A 20,100-nucleotide genomic window follows, 5' to 3' on the forward strand; every position below is an offset into this window, starting at 1 on the left:
GCACCCAGGAAGAGGAGAGAGGCCCCACAGCACATATTCTGGCATCATATCACACACCACAGGAGAAGGCCTCTTTCAGTGATTTAGGCCTTTGGACCCAGACAGAGGAGAGAGGTCAGAGATTAGCTTCATATCCCCCAGCACAGCAGAAGACCGCTTTATTTGACTTAGGCCTCAGCACCCAGACAGAAGACAGAGGTAGCATGGCAGAGGTTATGGCTTCATGTCACCCGTTAGTTTAACCGGCCACTTTCATCTGGTTAGGCCCCGGCGCCCAGACAGAGAAGAGTTTCATTCAACTGTGGGTTTCATAAAATTTGTATCAAATAAAGAAGTGGCCCGTAGCACAACAAGACATGTTTTAGGCAGTTAATAAGGACTACTCTGCACAAGGGAGGGACAGGTCCTGTGGGATCCATGCCTGGTTCATCTTTATGAAGGTCAGCTTGTCCACGTTGGCTGTGGACAGGCGGCTGCGCTTGTCAGTAATGACGCCCCCTGCCGTGCTGAATACGCGTTCAGATAAAACGCTGGCCGCCGGGCAGGAAAGCACCTCCAAGGCATAACATGCTAACTCTGGCCACGTGGACAATTTCGAAACCCAGTAGTTGAATGGGGCCGAACCATCCGTCAGGATGTGGAGGGGTGTGCAGACATACTGTTCAACCATGTTAGTGAAATGCTGCCTCCTGCTAACACGTTCCGTATCAGGTGTCGGTGCAGATAGCTGTGGCGTGGAGACAAAACTTTTCCACATTTCTGCCATGCTAACCCTGCCCTCAGATGAGCTGGCCGTGACACAGCTGCGTTGGCGACCTCTTGCCACTCCTCTGCCTTCACCTTCCACCTGTTCCCCTGTGACATGTGGGAATGCTCTCAAGAGCGCCTCTATCAGCGTGCGCTTGTACTCGCGCATCTTACGGTCGCGCTCCAGTTCAGGAATTAAAGTGGGCACATTGTCTTTATACCGGGGATCCAGCAGGGTGGCCACCCAGTAGTCTGCACACGTTAAAACGTGGGCAACTCTGCTGTCGTTGCGCAGGCATTGGAGCATATATTCGCTCATGTGGGCCAGGCTACCCATGGGTAAGGACAAGCTGTCCTCTGTGGGAGGCGTATCGTCATCGTCCACCGTATCCCCCCAGCCACGCACCAGTGATGGGCCTGGGCTGCCACCCCGCTGTGAACTTGCGTCATCCTCGTCCCCCTCCACCTCCTCCTCCTCATCCTCCTCGTCCTCCAGTACAGTGCCTTGGCTGGCGACTTGTGAACCTGTCCTCTGCTGCTTAAACAAACCTCCCTCTGAGCCACTTCGAACAGACTGGCCCGAAAGTGTTAGAAACGAGCCCTCATCCTCCTCCTCCACCTGGGCCACCTCCTCTAACATCATTGCCCTAAGTGTTTTCTCAAGGAGACATAGAAGTGGTATTGTAACGCTGATAACAGTGTCATCGCCACTGGCCATGTTGGTGGAGTACTCGAAACAGCGCAGCAGGGCACACAGGTCTCGCATGGAGGCCCAATCATTGGTGGTGAAGTGGTGCTGTTCGGCAGTACGACTGACGCGAGCGTGCTGCAGCTGATACTCCACTATGGCCTGCTGCTGCTCGCACAGTCTCTCCAGCATGTGCAAGGTGGAGTTCCACCGGGTGGGCACGTCGCATATGAGGCGGTGAGCGGGAAGGCCGAAGTTCCGCTGTAGCGCAGACAGGCGAGCAGCGGCAGGATGTGAACGGCGGAAGCGCGCACAGACGGCCCGCACTTTATGCAGCAGCTCTGACATGTTGGGGTAGTGGTGAATGAACCTCTGCACCACCAAGTTCAGCACATGCGCCAGGCAAGGGATGTGCGTCAAACCGGCTAGTCCCAGAGCTGCCACGAGATTTCGCCCATTATCGCATACCACCAGGCCTGGCTTGAGGCCCACCGGCAGAAACCACTCGTCGGTCTGTTGTTCAATACCCCGCCACAACTCCTTTGCGCTGTGGGGCCTGTCCCTCAAACATATGAGTTTCAGAATGGCCTGCTGACGTTTACCCCGGGCTGTGCTGAAGTTGGTGGTGAAGGTGTGTGGCTGACCGGATGAGCTGGTGGAAGCAGTGGAGGAGGAAGCCGAGTAGGAGGAGGAGGCTACAGGAGGCAGAGAATGATGCCCTGCGATCCTAGGGGGCGGAAGGACGTGCGCCAAGGAACTGTCCGCCGGGGGCCCAGCCGCCACTACATTCATCCAGTGTGCAGTTAGTGAGATATAGCGTCCCTGGCCGTGCTTACTGGTCCACGTATCTGTGGTTAGGTGGACCTTGCCACAAATGGCGTTGCGCAGTGCACACTTGATTTTATCGGACACTTGCATGTGCAGGGAAGGCACGGCTGTCTTGGAGAAGTAGTGGCGGCTGGGAACCACATACTGCGGGACAGCCATGGCCATCAGCTGTTTGAAGCTGTCTGTGTCCACCAGCCGGAATGACAGCATTTCAAAGGCCAGCAGTTTAGAAATGCTGGCGTTCAGGCCAAGGGCTCGAGGGTGACTCGGGGGGAATTTGCGCTTCCTCTCTAAGGTTTGAGATATTGAGAGCTGAACGCTGCTGTGTGATATAGTGGAGACGCTAGTTGACGGTGGCGGTGGTGGTGGTGTCGGTGGCACATCCTCTGTTTGCTGCTCGGCAGGTGGCAACATTCCTCTCGAGGCGGAAGCCGAGGCAGCAGCGGTAGAGGGAGCAGGGGGAGCCTCAGCGAGTGCCTGGTTTTTAAGGTGTGTACCCCACTGCAGTTCATGCTTTGCATGTAGATGCCTGGTCATGCAGGTTGTGCTGAGGTTCAGAACGTTAATGCCTCGCCTCAGGCTCTGATGGCAGAGCGTGCAAGTCACTCGGGTCTTGTCGGTAGGACATTGTTTAAAGAAGTGCCATGCCAGGGAACTCTTTGAAGCTGCCTTTGTGGGGCTGGGTCCCTGTTGGCGATGTCCAGTAGCAGGCGAACTCTGGGGGCGGCGGCTCGTCTGCTTTGGCCCCCTGCTCCCTCTTTGGCTTCGCTGTTGTCTCGGTCTCACCACTACCTCTTCCTCTGAACTGTGAAAGTCATCGCCACGACCTTCAGTCCATGTGGGGTCTAAGACCTCATCGTCCTCTGCATCGTCTTCCACCCAGTCTCCCTCCCTGACCTCCTCCTGTTCAGTCTGCACACTGCAAAAAGACGCGGCAGTGGGCACCTGTGTTTTGTCATCATCAGAGAGTCGGTGACTCTGCTGTGGTGGTATTCCCATGTCCTCTTCATCTGGAGACATAAGTGGTTGTGCGTCAGTGCATGGTATGTCTTCCTCCACTGGGGAAGGGCTAGGTGGACGCCCCTGGGAAACCCTGGAAGCAGAGTCTTCAAACAGAAGAAGAGACTGCTGCATAACTTGTGGCTCAGACCGTTTCCCTGATATGCTTGGGGGTGATGTGACAGACTGATGGGCTTGGTTTTCAGGTGCCACCTGTGCGCTTTCCGCAGAAGACTGGGTGGAAGACCATGTGGTGAACGTGCTGGAAGCACTGTCGGCCACCCAATCGATTAATGCCTGTACCTGCTCAGGCCTTACCATCCTAAGAGCGGCATTGGGCCCCACGAGATATTGCGGTACATTCTGCCGGCTAGTTGAGGGAGTTCGTTCCCTACTGTGTGCGCCTGGGGCCGAACGGCCACGTCCTCTACCAGCAACAGAGGCTCCACGGACACCACCACGACCGCGTCCTCGTCCCTTAATAGTATTTTTCTTCATTGTTGCGATTCAACTCGCACCACAATGAAATATATTATTTTTTATAAGCAAAATCCCCTCACTGGAATACTTTCAGTCTTTTGACTGTATGGATTACAGATGGAATGACTGTTATATGTGAGTACCGCTTTCTTTGACAGATTCTAGTATGGGTACATATATGTTTTCCCAACCCCAGCACATTAGTTTGCTAATTCCAGATGTATGAAACGCAGGCCTAACTGTATCTAGTATATTGAACGCCAGATAAACTAACTTGGCCTTTTTTAAATAAAAAAAAAATTCCCTCACTGGAATACTTTCAGTCTTTTGACTGTATGGATTACAGATGGAATGACTGTTATATGTGAGTACCGCTTTCTTTGACAGATTCTAGTATGGGTACATATATGTTTTCCCAACCCCAGCAAATTAGTTTGCTAATTCCAGATGTATGAAACGCAGGCCTAACTGTATCTAGTATATTGAACGCCAGATAAACTAACTTGGCCTTTTTTAAATAAAAAAAATTCCCTCACTGGAATACTTTCAGTCTTTTGACTGTATGGATTACAGATGGAATGACTGTTATATGTGAGTACCGCTTTCTTTGACAGATTCTAGTATGGGTACATATATGTTTTCCCAACCCCAGCACATTAGTTTGCTAATTCCAGATGTATGAAACGCAGGCCTAACTGTATCTAGTATATTGAACGCCAGATAAACTAACTTGGCCTTTTTTAAATAAAAAAAATCCCCTCACTGGAATACTTTCAGTCTTTTGACTGAATGGATTACAGATGGAATGACTGTTATATGTGAGTACCGCTTTCTTTGACAGATTCTAGTATGGGTACATATATGTTTTCCCAACCCCAGCACATTAGTTTGCTAATTCCAGATGTATGAAACGCAGGCCTAACTGTATCTAGTATATTGAACGCCAGATAAACTAACTTGGCCTTTTTTAAATAAAAAAAATCCCCTCACTGGAATACTTTCAGTCTTTTAACTGTATGGATTACAGATGGAATGACTGTTATATGTGAGTACCGCTTTCTTTGACAGATTCTAGTATGGGTACATATATGTTTTCCCAACCCCAGCACATTAGTTTGCTAATTCCAGATGTATGAAACGCAGGCCTAACTGTATCTAGTATATTGAACGCCAGATAAACTAACTTGGCCTTTTTTAAATAAAAAAAATCCCCTCACTGGAATACTTTCAGTCTTTTGACTGTATGGATTACAGATGGAATGACTGTTATATGTGAGTACCGCTTTCTTTGACAGATTCTAGTATGGGTACATATATGTTTTCCCAACCCCAGCACATTAGTTTGCTAATTCCAGATGTATGAAACGCAGGCCTAACTGTATCTAGTATATTGAACGCCAGATAAACTAACTTGGCCTTTTTTAAATAAAAAAAAAATTCCCTCACTGGAATACTTTATGGCTTTTCACTGTATGGATTACAGGTGGACTGGTATTAGTAGGGGTGACACAAGCACACCCAAGTCCCTGATGTAGGATTTCTATGGCACAGACCACTATTACAAGTGATTAATGGACGTTGGGAGAGATTGTGCTGCAGCACTAGTCCCAAGATGGCCGCCGCCTATCAGCCCAGTAACATGTGCCACAAAATGGTCTGCACAACCTTTAAAAAAAATAGCCTTGGACTGTGCTGCTAAATCGCTATTGGTCTGAATCCCAGGTGTAGATGTCTGACTTGTTTGGAGCTTTGGAATGCACACTGTGGCAGCTTCTGCTGCAGCACTACAAGTCGCAAAATGGCGGCCGGCGGTCAGCCCAGGTACATGTGGATGGAAAAATCACTCTGGCCACTCTAAAAATAGCCAATCCCTATCAAAAAAGCAGCTCAGCTGCAGTTGTTCAGATGAATCACAGGTGGAGGAGAGAAATTTGCTTCCAGTTATTCAATTATCCCTGCCTATTCTCGCCCTAGCATCAGCTGCGTCTATCCCTGTTCTATTCACATCGGGAGTGAGCACGTCCCGACGTGCGCACAAGCTTATAAAGAGGCTGAGTCACATGCTGCACTTGGCCAATCACAGCCTTGCCAATAGTAGGCATGGCTGCGATGGCATCTTAGGGCAAGTAGTATGATGCATGTTGATTGGCTGCTTTGCAGCCTTTCAAAATGCGCCAAAATACATGCCGAACGACGAACCCGAACCCGAACTTTTACGAAAAAGTTCGGGTTCGGGTCCGTGTCACGAACACCCCAAAATTCGGTACGGACCCGAACTATGCTCGAACTGTTCGCTCAACACTACTTACAATCTAAAGTGGATGTGTGCAGTGACCCAAAAGCTACAAAGTGCAAAGTCTGTGCAGTAGACCAGACCTGTATGTAGATAAGAGTGCATGAGCGAGTCGCCCCGGCCAATATCCAGAGTGATGCAACAAGGGTCGTTGGTTAAGGATGGCAGTAATATCTGTGACCAGGTCAGGCGATGTCTGGGCCGTAGACTGCAGTTGGGATGATTAGAGCATGTTCATATGAAAAGGCAAAATACCAGATGAAAGAGAAAGAGAAATTTTTGTTAAATGGCAGATGAGGAAGAGTAAGCTGCACCAGCAAAGGGAATTGCTGGTTATCTAAAGGGGATGTTTCATGAAGACCATATCTTTTACGGAGTTTTCTGTATGAGTGGCATTTTTGTTCTTTTCCTCATAGGCATAAAACGACACCAAAAATGCAAGTACCTGTGTGAATTACTGTATGCAGTATTTGCGCAGTTCCACTGCAAAACAACTGGGAAGGGGTCCTTTAAGGCTTTCTTCTATCTCTATTTTTATTTATTCGTTTTGTTTGTAAAAGACAGCAAGCAATTCCATTAAGGGTGTTTTGGTCATTTATTTTTTTACTGATGTGACTACAGCCTCAGGTTTGGATTGGCCTTTGACTCTACAGGGAAAAATCCTGGCAGGCTGGTCAAATTATGATGTCATGAGGCCAGCCACCCCCAAAACCTATTCATTAGCCCGGCATTCCAGGCGTAAGTGTCACTGAAGATCCATAAGCCAGTACACTACGTGGCATCGCTAGTTCTGCTCCTCATCCATACAGATTTTACATTAGTACGTGCCACAACCTCTACCTGGACACATAATATAATAGCTCTCCTCCTATTGGTGAACAGGTTTGTGTTTCTTTCTTTGGTCTTGACTTCATAAACCCTCCAATTTTGAATTCAGCAATGCGTTCCTAGCTGCCAGGTGTGCTGACCAATCCATGTTGATAGTGAGGAGAGCACTTTAGTTTGCGCACCACTGGTCTGGATAGCGATTTCTATTGTTAGGGTACACCCCTGGGTCTAAGGTTGCACCCATGGTAGTCTAAAACCAGCTCTGGGTCTGGATCATTTATGCCATAATGGGCATCATATTTGGTGTTCTGACTTTGCTGGCTTAAAATGTGTCTCTTAGGCAATCCTGGTCTGTGGCCATAGCCGTCTTGTCATCTGGGTAACCCTTGATGTATCAGCACTGTATAGCAATATTCCTCATGACAAAAGGTTGCTAGGAGTGGCTACAACTTTGAAAGGTAATTCACAAATGCCCAGGATCCCGATTTTTTTTTTAAGGGAATTAAATTAATTTTAGAACAGAGCGTGTTCTGTTTTGAAGTGAAGGTTTATTTGCAAACTAGGGGCACTACTATGGGTACTACCTGTGCCCCTATTTTAGCTAATATTTAGATGGGACATTATAAAGGTTTTTATGTTTACTCCGAAAATTTTTGGAGGAATAATATTAAGCTCTACAGGAGGTACACAGACTATTTGACCCTAATCTCGGAAGAACCAGAGGAGATCTTCAAGACTTCATTTCCTATCCAAACACCAACAGCTGAGGAATAGAGTTCACCAGCACTGTGACAGAGTAAGAAAGCAGAATATTTAAATCTTAAACTTATGATAGATGTTGTTCGGGCGGGTACAGGAGCTGCGCCCGCCCAATCAGCGGCAGGCAGTCACTGATAGCTGGACCCCTGCTATATGTCCCGGCATCGCGAAAAACACAGATGCTGGCGCAGTAACCTTCGCACTGCCGCGCTCAGCACTGACCGCAGCATGTGCAGTATCCTCACTGGTGCCGATGTCCATCAGGTCCCCGCGCTGCTGTGACGGGGACCCGATGGCTGGGACGGCAGCTCGATGCCTTCTTTAGGCATCGTGGCTGCCTTCCCTGTCAGCCTGCGAGATCCAGCCCCCTGGATCTCACAGGAAGCAGGCTGTAAGTGTATTACACTCAGTAATACACTTACAGTCAATGCATTACAATACAGATGTATTGTAATGCATTGGAGAGGGGATCAAACCCCCAAAAGTTGAAGTCCCAGAGGGGAACAAAAAAAAAAGTTAAAAAAAAGAAAATTTTACAAATACAATTTTTTACGTTTCAAGTAAAAAATAAAAAAAACGCGTCCTTTTCCCAAAATAAAGTAAAAAAATTGTAAAAAAATAGGGAAAAAATGAAAAGTAGACATATTAGGTATTGTCACGTCCGTATCAACTGGCTCTATAAAAATATCACATGATCCACCCCGTCAGGTGAACATCGTAAAAAAAAAAACTGTGCCTAAGCAGCTATCTTCTGGTCACCTTGCCTCACAAAATGTGTAATACCAAGCAATCAAAAAGGCGTATTTAGCCCAAAATGGTACCAATCAAACCGTCATCTCTTCCCACAAAAAATGAGACCCTACCTAAGACAATCGCCCAAAAAAATGGCAACACAAAGACAAGATTTTATTCTGTTCAAAAATGCTTTTACTGTGTAAAACGTAACAAAAATAAAAATTATAGGCACATTGGGTATTGCCGTGTCCGTAACAGCCTGTTCTATAAAAAAAAATCCCATGAGATGCCCCCTCAGGGGAATGCTGTAATACAAATAAAATAAAAAAAAACACTATGCCAAAACAGCCATTTTTTGCCTCACAAAAAGTATAACACCAAGCGATCAAAAAGTCTTATGTACCCCAAAATGGTACCAATGAAAACGTCACCTCATCCCACAAAAAATGAGCCCCCACATAAGACAATCGCTCAAAAAATAAAAACCAATAGCACCCGCAAACCAATCTGCGCTGCAAAAGCCATATTGCGCTCCTTCCATTCTGAATTCTGCCATGTGACCCCACAGCAGTTTACTACCACATATGGTGTGTTATCGTATTTAGGAGAAAACGGGTAACAAATTATGGTTACTCTTTGTGAAAAAAAAATTTGGGGCTAAAGCAATATTTTATTGGAAGAAATGAAACGTTTAATTTCCACAGCCAAGTGTTTCCAAATTCTGTAAAACGCTTAGGGGTCAAAGTGCTCAGTACCCCCCTTAATATATTCTTTAAGGGGTGTAGTTTCCAAAATGGGGTCACTTTTTGAGGGTTTCCACTGTAGGGGTACATCAGGGTTTCTTCAAATACAAAATGGTGCCCAAAAACCATTCTAGCAAAATCTGCCTCCAAAATCCATATAGTGCTCCTTCCCTTCTGACCACTGCCACATGCCCATAGAGCAGTTTACCACCACATATGGGGTATTTCTGTAAACTGCAGAATTAGAGTAATGTATATTGAGGTTTATTTTTCTTTTAACCCTTGCTGTGTTGCAAGAAAAAATTGATTAACAAAAAAAATGTAAAAGTGAAATTTCACTTCCATTTTCCTTTAACCACCTCAGCCCCCAGTGCTTAAACACCCTGAAAGACCAGGCCACTTTTTACACTTCTGACCTACACTACTTTCACCGTTTATTGCTCGGTCATGCAACTTACCACCCAAATGAATTTTACCTCCTTTTCTTCTCACTAATAGAGCTTTCATTTGGTGGTATTTCATTGCTGCTGACATTTTTACTTTTTTTGTTATTAATCGAAATTTAACGATTTTTTTTGCAAAAAAATGACATTTTTCACTTTCAGTTGTAAAATTTTGCAAAAAAAACGACATCCATATAGAAATTTTGCTCTAAATTTATAGTTCTACATGTCTTTGATAAAAAAAAAATGTTTGGGTAAAAAAAAAATGGTTTGGGTAAAAGTTATAGCGTTTACAAACTATGGTACAAAAATGTGAATTTCCGCTTTTTGAAGCAGCTCTGACTTTCTGAGCACCTGTCATGTTTCCTGAGGTTCTACAATGCCCAGACAGTACAAACACCCCACAAATGACCCCATTTCTGAAAGTACACACCCTAAGGTATTCGCTGATGGGCATAGTGAGTTCATAGAACTTTTTATTTTTTGTCACAAGTTAGCGGAAAATGATGATTTTTTTTTTTTTTTTTTTCTTACAAAGTCTCATATTCCACTAACTTGTGACAAAAAATAAAAAGTTCTATGAACTCACTATGCCCATCAGCGAATACCTTGGGGTCTCTTCTTTCCAAAATGGGGTCACTTGTGGGGTAGTTATACTGCCCTGGCATTCTAGGGGCCCAAATGTGTGGTAAGGAGTTTGAAATCAAATTCTGTAAAAAATGACCTGTGAAATCCGAAAGGTGCTCTTTGGAATATGGGCCCCTTTGCCCACCTAGGCTGCAAAAAAGTGTCACACATCTGGTATCTCCGTACTCAGGAGAAGGTGGGGAATGTGTTTTGGGGTGTCATTTTATATATACCCATGCTGGGTGAGAGAAATATCTTGGCAAAAGACAACTTTTCCCATTTTTTTATACAAAGTTGTCATTTGACCAAGATATTTATCTCACCCAGCATGGGTATATGTAAAAAGACACCCCAAAACACATTCCTCAACTTCTCCTGAGTACGGGGATACCAGATGTGTGACACTTTTTTGCAGCCTAGGTGGGCAAAGGGGCCCATATTCCAAAGAGCACCTTTCGGATTTCACTCCTCATTTTTTCCTGAATTTGATTTCAAACTCCTTACCACACATTTGGGCCCCTAGAATACCAGGGCAGTATAACTACCCCACAAGTGACCCCATTTTGGAAAGAAGACACCCCAAGGTATTCCGTGAGGGGCATGGCGAGTTCCTAGAATTTTTTTTTTTTTGTCACAAGTTAGTGGAAAATGATGATTTTTTTTTTTTTTTTTTTTTCATACAAAGTCTCATATTCCACAAACTTGTGACAAAAAATAAAAACTTCCATGAACTCACTATGCCCATCAGCGAATACCTTGGGGTCTCTTCTTTCCAAAATGGGGTCACTTGTGGGGTAGTTATACTGCCCTGGCATTCTAGGGGCCCAAATGTGTGTTAAGTAGGTAAATGACCTGTGAAATCCGAAAGGTGCTCTTTGGAATGTGGGCCCCTTTGCCCACCTAGGCTGCAAAAAAGTGTCACACATCTGGTATCTCTGTATTCAGGAGAAGTTGAGGAATGTGTTTTGGGGTGTCTTTTTACATATACCCATGCTGGGTGAGATAAATATCTTGGTCAAATGCCAACTTTGTATAAAAAAATGGGAAAAGTTGTCTTTTGCCAAGATATTTCTCTCACCCAGCATGGGTATATGTAAAATGACACCCCAAAACACATTCCCCAACTTCTCCCGATTACGGAGATACCAGATGTGTGACACTTTTTTGCAGCCGAGGTGGGCAAAGGGGCCCATATTCAAAAGAGCACCTTTCGGATTTCACAGGTCATTTTTTACAGAATTTGATTTCAAACTCCTTACCACACATTTGGGCCCCTAGAATGCCAGGGCAGTATAACTACCCCACAAGTGACCCCATTTTGGAAAGAAGACACCCCAAGGTATTCGCTGATGGGCATAGTGAGTTCATGGAAGTTTTTATTTTTTGTCACAAGTTAGTGGAATATGAGACTTTGTATAAAAAAAAAAAAAAAAAAAAAATAAGCATTTTCCACTAACTTGTGACAAAAAATAAAAAATTCTAGGAACTCGCCATGCCCCTCACGGAATACCTTGGGGTGTCTTCTTTCCAAAATGGGGTCACTTGTGGGGTAGTTATACTGCCCTGGCATTTTCCAGGGGCCCTAATGTGTGGTAAGTAGGTAAATGACCTGTGAAATCCTAAAGGTGCTCTTTGGAATATGGGCCCCTTTGCCCACCTAGGCTGCAAAAAAGTGTCACACATGTGGTATCGCCGTATTCAGGAGAAGTTGGGTAATGTGTTTTGGGGTGTCATTTTACATATACCCATGCTGGGTGAGAGAAATATCTTGGCAAAAGACAACTTTTCCCATTTTTTTTATACAAAGTTGGCATTTGACCAAGATATTTCTCTCACCCAGCATGGGTATATGTAAAATGACACCCCAAAACACATTCCCCAACTTCTCCTGAGTACGGCGATACCAGATGTGTGACACTTTTTTGCAGCCTAGATGCGCAAAGGGGCCCAAATTCCTTTTAGGAGGGCATTTTTAGACATATGGATACCAGACTTCTTCTCACGCTTTGGGGCCCCTAGAATGCCAGGGCAGTATAAATACCCCACATGTGACCCCATTTTGGAAAGAAGACACCCCAAGGTATTCAATGAGGGGCATGGCGAGTTCATAGAAATTTTTTTTTTTTGGCACAAGTTAGCGGAAATTGATATTTTTAATTTTTTTCTCACAAAGTCTCCCGTTCCGCTAACTTGGGACAAAAATTTCAATCTTTCATGGACTCAATATGCCCCTCACGGAATACCTGGGGGTGTCTTCTTTCCGAAATGGGGTCACATGTGGGGTATTTATACTGCCCTGGCATTCTAGGGGCCCTAAAGCGTGAGAAGAAGTCTGGAATATAAATGTCTAAAAAATTTTACGCATTTGGATTCCGTGAGGGGTATGGTGAGTTCATGTGAGATTTTATTTTTTGACACAAGTTAGTGGAATATGAGACTTTGTAAGAAAAAAAAAAAAAAATTCCACTAACTTGTGTCAAAAAAATATCTGAATGGAGCCTTACAGAGGGGTGATCAATGACAGGGGGGTGATCAATGACAGGGGGGTGATCAATGACAGGGGGGTGATCAATGACAGGGGGGTGATCAGGGAGTCTATATGGGGTGATAACCACAGTCATTGATCACGCCCGTGTAAGGCTTCATTCAGACGTCCGGATGCGTTTTGCGGATCCGATCCATCTATCAGTGCATCCGTAAAAATCATGCGGACATCTGAATGGAGCTTTACAGGGGGGTAATCAATGACAGGGGGGTAATCAATGACAGGGGGGTGATCAGGGAGTCTATATGGGGTGATCACCACAGTCATTGATCATGCCCCTGTAAGGCTTCATTCAGACGTCCGGATGCGTTTTGCGGATCCGATCCATCTATCAGTGCATCCGTAAAAATCATGCGGACATCTGAATGGAGCTTTACAGGGGGGTAATCAATGACAGGGGGGTGATCACCACAGTCATTGATCATGCCCCTGTAAGGCTTCATTCAGACGTCCGGATGCGTTTTGCGGATCCGATCCATCTATCAGTGCATCCGTAAAAATCATGCGGACATCTGAATGGAGCTTTACAGGGGGGTAATCAATGACAGGGGGGTGATCACCACAGTCATTGATCATGCCCCTGTAAGGCTTCATTCAGACGACCGGATGCGTTTTGCGGATCCGATCCATGTATCAGTGCATCCGTAAAAATCATGCAGACATCTGAATGGAGCTTTACAGGGGGGTGATCAGGGAGTCTATATGGGGTGATCACCACAGTCATTGATCATGCCCCTGTAAGGCTTCATTCAGACGTCCGGATGCGTTTTGCGGATCCGATCCATCTATCAGTGCATCCGTAAAAATCATGCGGACATCTGAATGGAGCTTTACAGGGGGGTAATCAATGACAGGGGGGTAATCAATGACAGGGGGGTGATCAGGGAGTCTATATGGGGTGATCACCACAGTCATTGATCATGCCCCTGTAAGGCTTCATTCAGACGTCCGGATGCGTTTTGCGGATCCGATCCATCTATCAGTGCATCCGTAAAAATCATGCGGACATCTGAATGGAGCTTTACAGGGGGGTAATCAATGACAGGGGGGTGATCACCACAGTCATTGATCATGCCCCTGTAAGGCTTCATTCAGACGACCGGATGCGTTTTGCGGATCCGATCCATGTATCAGTGCATCCGTAAAAATCATGCGGACATCTGAATGGAGCTTTACAGGGGGGTAATCAATGACAGGGGGGTAATCAATGACAGGGGGTGATCAGGGAGTCTATATGGGGTGATCACCACAGTCATTGATCACGCCCCTGTAAGGCTTCATTCAGACGTCCGGATGCGTTTTGCGGATCCGATCCATCTATCAGTGGATCCGTAAAAATCATGCGGACGTCTGAATGGAGCTTTACAGGGGGTTGATCAATGACAGGGGGGTAATCAATGACAGGGGGGTGATCAGGGAGTCTATATGGGGTGATCAGGGGTGATCAGGGGTGATTAGGGGTGATCAGGGGCTAATAAGGGGTTAATAAGTGACGGGGGGGGGTGTAGTGTAGTGTAGTGTAGTGGTGCTTGGTGCTACTTTACTGAGCTACCTGTGTCCTCTGGTGGTCGATCCAAACAAAGGGGACCACCAGAGGACCAGGTAGCAGGTATATTAGACGCTGTTATCAAAACAGCGTCTAATATACCTGTTAGGGGTTAAAAAAAACACATCTCCAGCCTGCCAGCGAACGATCGCCGCTGGCAGGCTGGAGATCAACTCTCTTACCTTCCGTTCCTGTGAGCGCGCGCGCCTGTGTGCGCGCGTTCACAGGAAGTCTCGCGTCTCGCGAGATGACGCGTATATGCGTGACTGTGCGCAGCGCTGCCACCTCCGGAACGCGATCCTGCGTTAGGCGGTCCGGAGGTGGTTAACTCTTGTGGAACACCTCAAGGGTTAATAAAGTTTGTTACATCAGTTTTTATTAATTTGAGGGGTGTCGTTTCTAAAATGGGTGTTTCCATTACGTAAGCCCCTCAAAATCACTTTATAACTGAATTGGTGCTTAAAAAAATGGTTTGGGAAATTTTGTTGAAAATCAGAAAAATTGCTTCTAAAATTCTAAAAAGCCTTCTAACGTCCTAAAAAAATAAAATGACATTTACAAAATGATGCCAACATAAGGCAGACATATGGGGAATGTTGATTGAAAACTATTTTATGAGGTATTACTATCTGTCTTGAAAGTAGAGAAATTCAAATTTATAAAATAGTGAATTTATTCAAATTTTTTGTAAATTTTGGAATTATTTTATAAATAAAGGTGAATCGACCTAAATTTACCACTGTCATGAAGTACAATGTGTAACAAGAACACAGCCTCAGAATGGCTTGGTTAAATAAAAGTGTTCCAACGTTATTACCACATAAAGTGACACATGTCAGATTAGCAAAAATCATCCTAGGATTTAAGGTGAAAATTGGCTTGGTACTGAAAGGGTTAATGTTCAATTTGGTCAGCTCAAAAGGATCAAGTTAGGAGATTTTTTTACAACAGGGTAAGGTGGTATGTGAAAGGGTTCGGAGCAAGTGGTACCCCAAGAGTATTGTCTCTGCAGAATTTGACCCAATTGGATTGTGCTTTACCTAAGACCAAAAAATGAGGTGATAAAAAAAAAACAGACAACAGTTTTTTTTACCACCTACAATGGCTTGCATGGACAAATCTGCAAAATACTAACTCAGTATTGGCCAGTACTTGTATGCAGCCTCCATTACCACAGCTCCACAATAAGACAGTCTGTTCTATCTCTCCTCTCTGTACTCCATGTGGCTAATAAGCAGCAGCACTGTACTCCATGTCTCCTGATGAACTCCATTCCCACAAAGATTCAGCTAAATATCATATTAAACTGTATTTAGTTAAATAATCCCTGACAGTCAGAGCAGAGAGGAGGATGAGACAGCTCTTTCTCTCAGTGTTGTGAAGTAACTTGTCCACCTGTGTGATTAGGACAGGTTTTATGTGCACTAACAGGACGGTGACCATTTTGTTTCTCCCAATCATTGCTCCCTAGACAAAACGAGACATTATAACTAATGAAAGGTATTTGGGAATATAATTATAATAAAGTAATATTTACTTATTTTGATTTTCTTAATTCCCGGAGAACCCCTTTTTAGTGAAATATTTCCAAATGTAAATGTTGCACTTACATGTGCCATAGGAAGACATCTTTACAGGGCTCCACCACAAAAGAGAAATTTCTGATATGGACCTTTCTTAACTGTTTAGATTTTGTGGTTTATGTAATGAATGTATCCGCGTATTACAGTATGTAGGCAAAACTATAGTGACCCTGAAGGCCAAGATAAATAAACACAGGTCAAATGTCACCAACTACTTCATTAAACAATTTGTCACGTTATGCACAAATTTGACTTTTCTGTTTTTCATATTTATCCTATTGAGCAGATTTCATCCACCACACCAGACCATTTTGAGAGCCTAAGGCGAATAGAAGTGTCCTGCATTTTCAAATTATACAGTTTCTCCCCCCTAGGCCTCAACAAGTTGGTGGAGTATGTGTAACATCCCAGAGTTATGTTATGAAACTCTTTTACCCCGCTACAACCTGTTAAGTGCATCTGCATTGTCATCCTGTGTGATTTAACATCACATTCTCACAAATGTGCATATTCTAAGCCTGTTACATGTATTTGCTGTAATTTTCATGTACACCAGCAGGTGGCAGCAATGTGTCAGCAGGGCCTTAGTTCAGTTTAGCATATCTAGACTGGAATAGTACATTCCAGTTTAGCTCCCACCTCTTTGAGCAGAGTGGGCTCGCCCACATCCTGCCTCATGGGTGGAGAAGGAAGTTAGAGTTAGTGTGCCAGCCACCCCGGCTAGGGGAAGGCTGTGCTGGTAGGAGCTCCCAGTTCTAGGGATCCAAGCCAGTCTCCTGTCTCGGCTGAGACAAAAGATCATTCATCATTCTCAGTCTGAGCCTTCAGCCTCAACTGGTAGAAAGCAAGCAGTCACCTCCAGAACTCCAGGAAGAACCATACCCTGTGAGCGAACTGTGAGTAACTATCCAGAGACCAGGAGGCGCCAAATTCCTCCTCAGCTAGTCAGTCCCATACACAGCAGAAGATAGACAGAGCAGAAGATATAGATTCCTGCCATATTCTCCAGGCACATGATAGAAGCACAATAGATAGTAATCCCTGCCACATATTGCCAATACCTGCTGGGACCCAAGACTATTACTGTATCTCATGTTGATTAATGCTGCCTCCAGTAAAGACAAGTTGAATAATATTCCAAGTCTGGATCTCATTCATTACTACCAAGTTCCTCAATTACTCCTACTAGCAACACACTTATTTATTGCAAGTGAGCCAGGATCCAGGAGTCCAGCCGTACCAAGGTAGGAGACACCGTTGACACTATACCCACTACTGAACAGAGACATTATACCACTCTGGCATTCCTAACCTGGTATGTGAGTTGCAACACCTTAAAGGGCCCGGAGACTGTACTCTGCGCATGCTGCGATTGGCGTCACGAACAAAAACTCTTAACTATCGATTAGACCTGACCCAGTCATTGCATATTATAGCGTCAGTGTGCATTATTCCAATCCGGCTTACTGCATATGTGTACCATAAATTACATGGTGGGGGTAATTACATTTACCATTTTATATCTCCTTGCAATAAGCCCTCCATGGCCATATTTTATGTTTGATACCGGTTTTAGACATGTCCCTCATTATCTAGTATTTTGTAAAACTTTCCTAATTTTATTAATAATTTTTGTCTTAATTATGCACACCTGCTTCTGATATTAACTTTATTTTATAATACTTTTATTTTTATGTTGTTTTATTTATTTTGAATTAGTATTATCCATTGACTTTGGGAATTGAATATATTTTGTATAATTCCCCAAATTGAAAGTGATAAGGCTCATCATTGATCTTTAACATATTATTAAATTCGGATCAAAGTCCACTTCGGATACTTCGATTCGCTCAGCACTAATTATCAATATACAGAAAATTGATCATGAACTTGTGCACCTTGACCTTTATCTAGGATATTTTCTATATCTTATGTCTTCAAATTTAGACCTGATCAAATGGTATTTACCCGAAAATACATTGTCTGCGACATCAATTCATTATAATTATATTTCATTTTATTTTGTTCTGTGCAAATGAAGAAACTATATTGATGAGTATTTTATTTTATTTTTTTAATTCATTGCTTGTCTGCTTCCATTGGAGACCTTGAATTCTCATCACTTCTGGATTTTTTGGCATATTTTTTTGGACCACTGGCTGTTACCCTTGAGGGAACTTTAGGTGTATCCAGCAGCACCCTCCAGACTAGGCCGGGTGGGCCTTACCAGCTATAAGTTATGTTTGACACAACGTTTCCAGGTGTGCATTTTTCGTATGGGTTCTGAGATACTAACCATTGATTTGACTTTATTACACCATGCAACAAAAAAAACTTTTCATGTGCTACTGGGCTAAACCATTTGTCCTATACTAAATTGAGTGTGCGGATTACAAATCCGAAGTGAGAATTGTTGTAACACGTGACGAAATTTTGCTATGCATAAGTATGCCTAAATTAATTAAGCACTTGGAAAGCATTGAATAATTTTGAACAGAACGAGTTTTACTCCAACAATTACCTGATCTACATCAAAGTTTTCGTAGTAAACAGTGTATGAAAATGTATATGGAATAACAAAATTTCAAAAAGTCTCCTTTTTCAGTTTAAAATTCTTACTTGAGCAAGGCCCAGTACTGTTAAAAGTGCTTCAGGCATCTGCTTTTGCGTTTGTGAACGGTCATATTTTCCCGTTGCAAAAACCAGCAGTAGTCCCTCATCATGTTGGGATTCCAGTGGCCTTGATACCTGTTCTCCATTGTAGAAATATCTTTATGGAACCACTCTCCATGTTCGTCACTTACGTGTCCCAAATTGGGTGGGAAAAAGTCAAGATGGGAATGTAAGAAATGGACTTTTAATGACATTCGGCAGCCAAGTTGTTCATATTCTGTAAGCATGTTGTCTACTAATTCAGCATAGTTTGCAGCTCGTCTGTTCCCAAGGAAGTTCTGCACTACTAGCACAAATGCATTCCAAGCTGCAAGTTCCAGAGGGTTGAGTTTTGTTCTGAAGGTGTCATCATGCATTAGTTTGTTGATTTCGGGGTCAATAAAAATTCTGGCTTTTATTTTAGCATCGGTTTTCAGTGTGCTAAACTTCTCCTTCAAATACTGGAAACCATTTCCATCACGATCAAGTGCAATTACAACATTTTTCATTAAACCAAGTTTAATGTGAAGTAGTGGAAGATAAATTTGAAGTGGATCGACCAGTGATTTGTGTTGTACATTGTACTGACCAACTGTGTGCTCGACTTTGAGAGGCCACTGTCTCATTTTGTAATGATTGTTGTCATCACGACTGTTCCATAGGCACAAGACACACATATGCTTTGTGTACCCTAACTGTAGGCCAAGCAGCAGTGCTACCACTTTCAGGTCAGCACAAATTATTATTTGATCATTTTCAAAATTAACTCCATAGAAGCATGGGTCTCTTTCATTCCAACCGCATGAGCCAATGGAACAGATGGTTTTTCGTTACCATTGTGCATCAAGACAGCTTTCAAACTTGTTTTGCTTAAGTCTATGAATAGCCTCCATTCATCAGGAAAATATGTACCATCTAACCCCATCATAAGACCATTTACATCAGTAGAGAAACATGCATCGCTTTCCATTGCATAGTATGCAGCTAACTTGATGTGTCGATGACAAAAGTGTGAAGTTGTGGTGCCTCGTTGTAGCAAATTCCATTCCTGAAGTCTAGAAGCTAGCAGTTCTGACTTTTCTTTAGATAATGACAAATCTCTTACCAGATTATCTAAATCTGATTCGCTCAGCAAGTGCAGCTGACCCTCCAGTGGTTCTGGATCAAGAAATACATTGTGACAATCAACATCTTCTTCTTCATCAGGATCAGAACCCTCTGTTTCAATTCCCGTTCCTGCTGTGGGAGGGGCAGGCACTGGATTCTCTTAATCGTGTGGTACTGGTTTAAGAGCAGACTCACAGTCAGAATACACAATTTGTGACTTGTTTCTCTTTGAATATCCGGCGATTTTAGTCATGCAAAAGTAACAGTCTGAATGGTGATTTTTCTGCTCACGCCAAACCATAGGCACTGCAAAAGCCATTCCTTTCCTTTTACCATTCAACCACTGCGTTAGTCCAGAGTAACACACAGTGCAACAAACATGAGGTGCCCAGCTTTTATCTTGATCTCCAATTTTATAGTCAAAGTAATACTTTTAAGCAAGACGCACTCGCTTTGTCAGATTCTGATCATAAGTAGTGTATTTGCCACATATGTAG

Source organism: Bufo bufo, chromosome 5, assembly GCF_905171765.1.
Source record: "Bufo bufo chromosome 5, aBufBuf1.1, whole genome shotgun sequence".
NCBI classification, from domain to species: domain Eukaryota; kingdom Metazoa; phylum Chordata; class Amphibia; order Anura; family Bufonidae; genus Bufo; species Bufo bufo.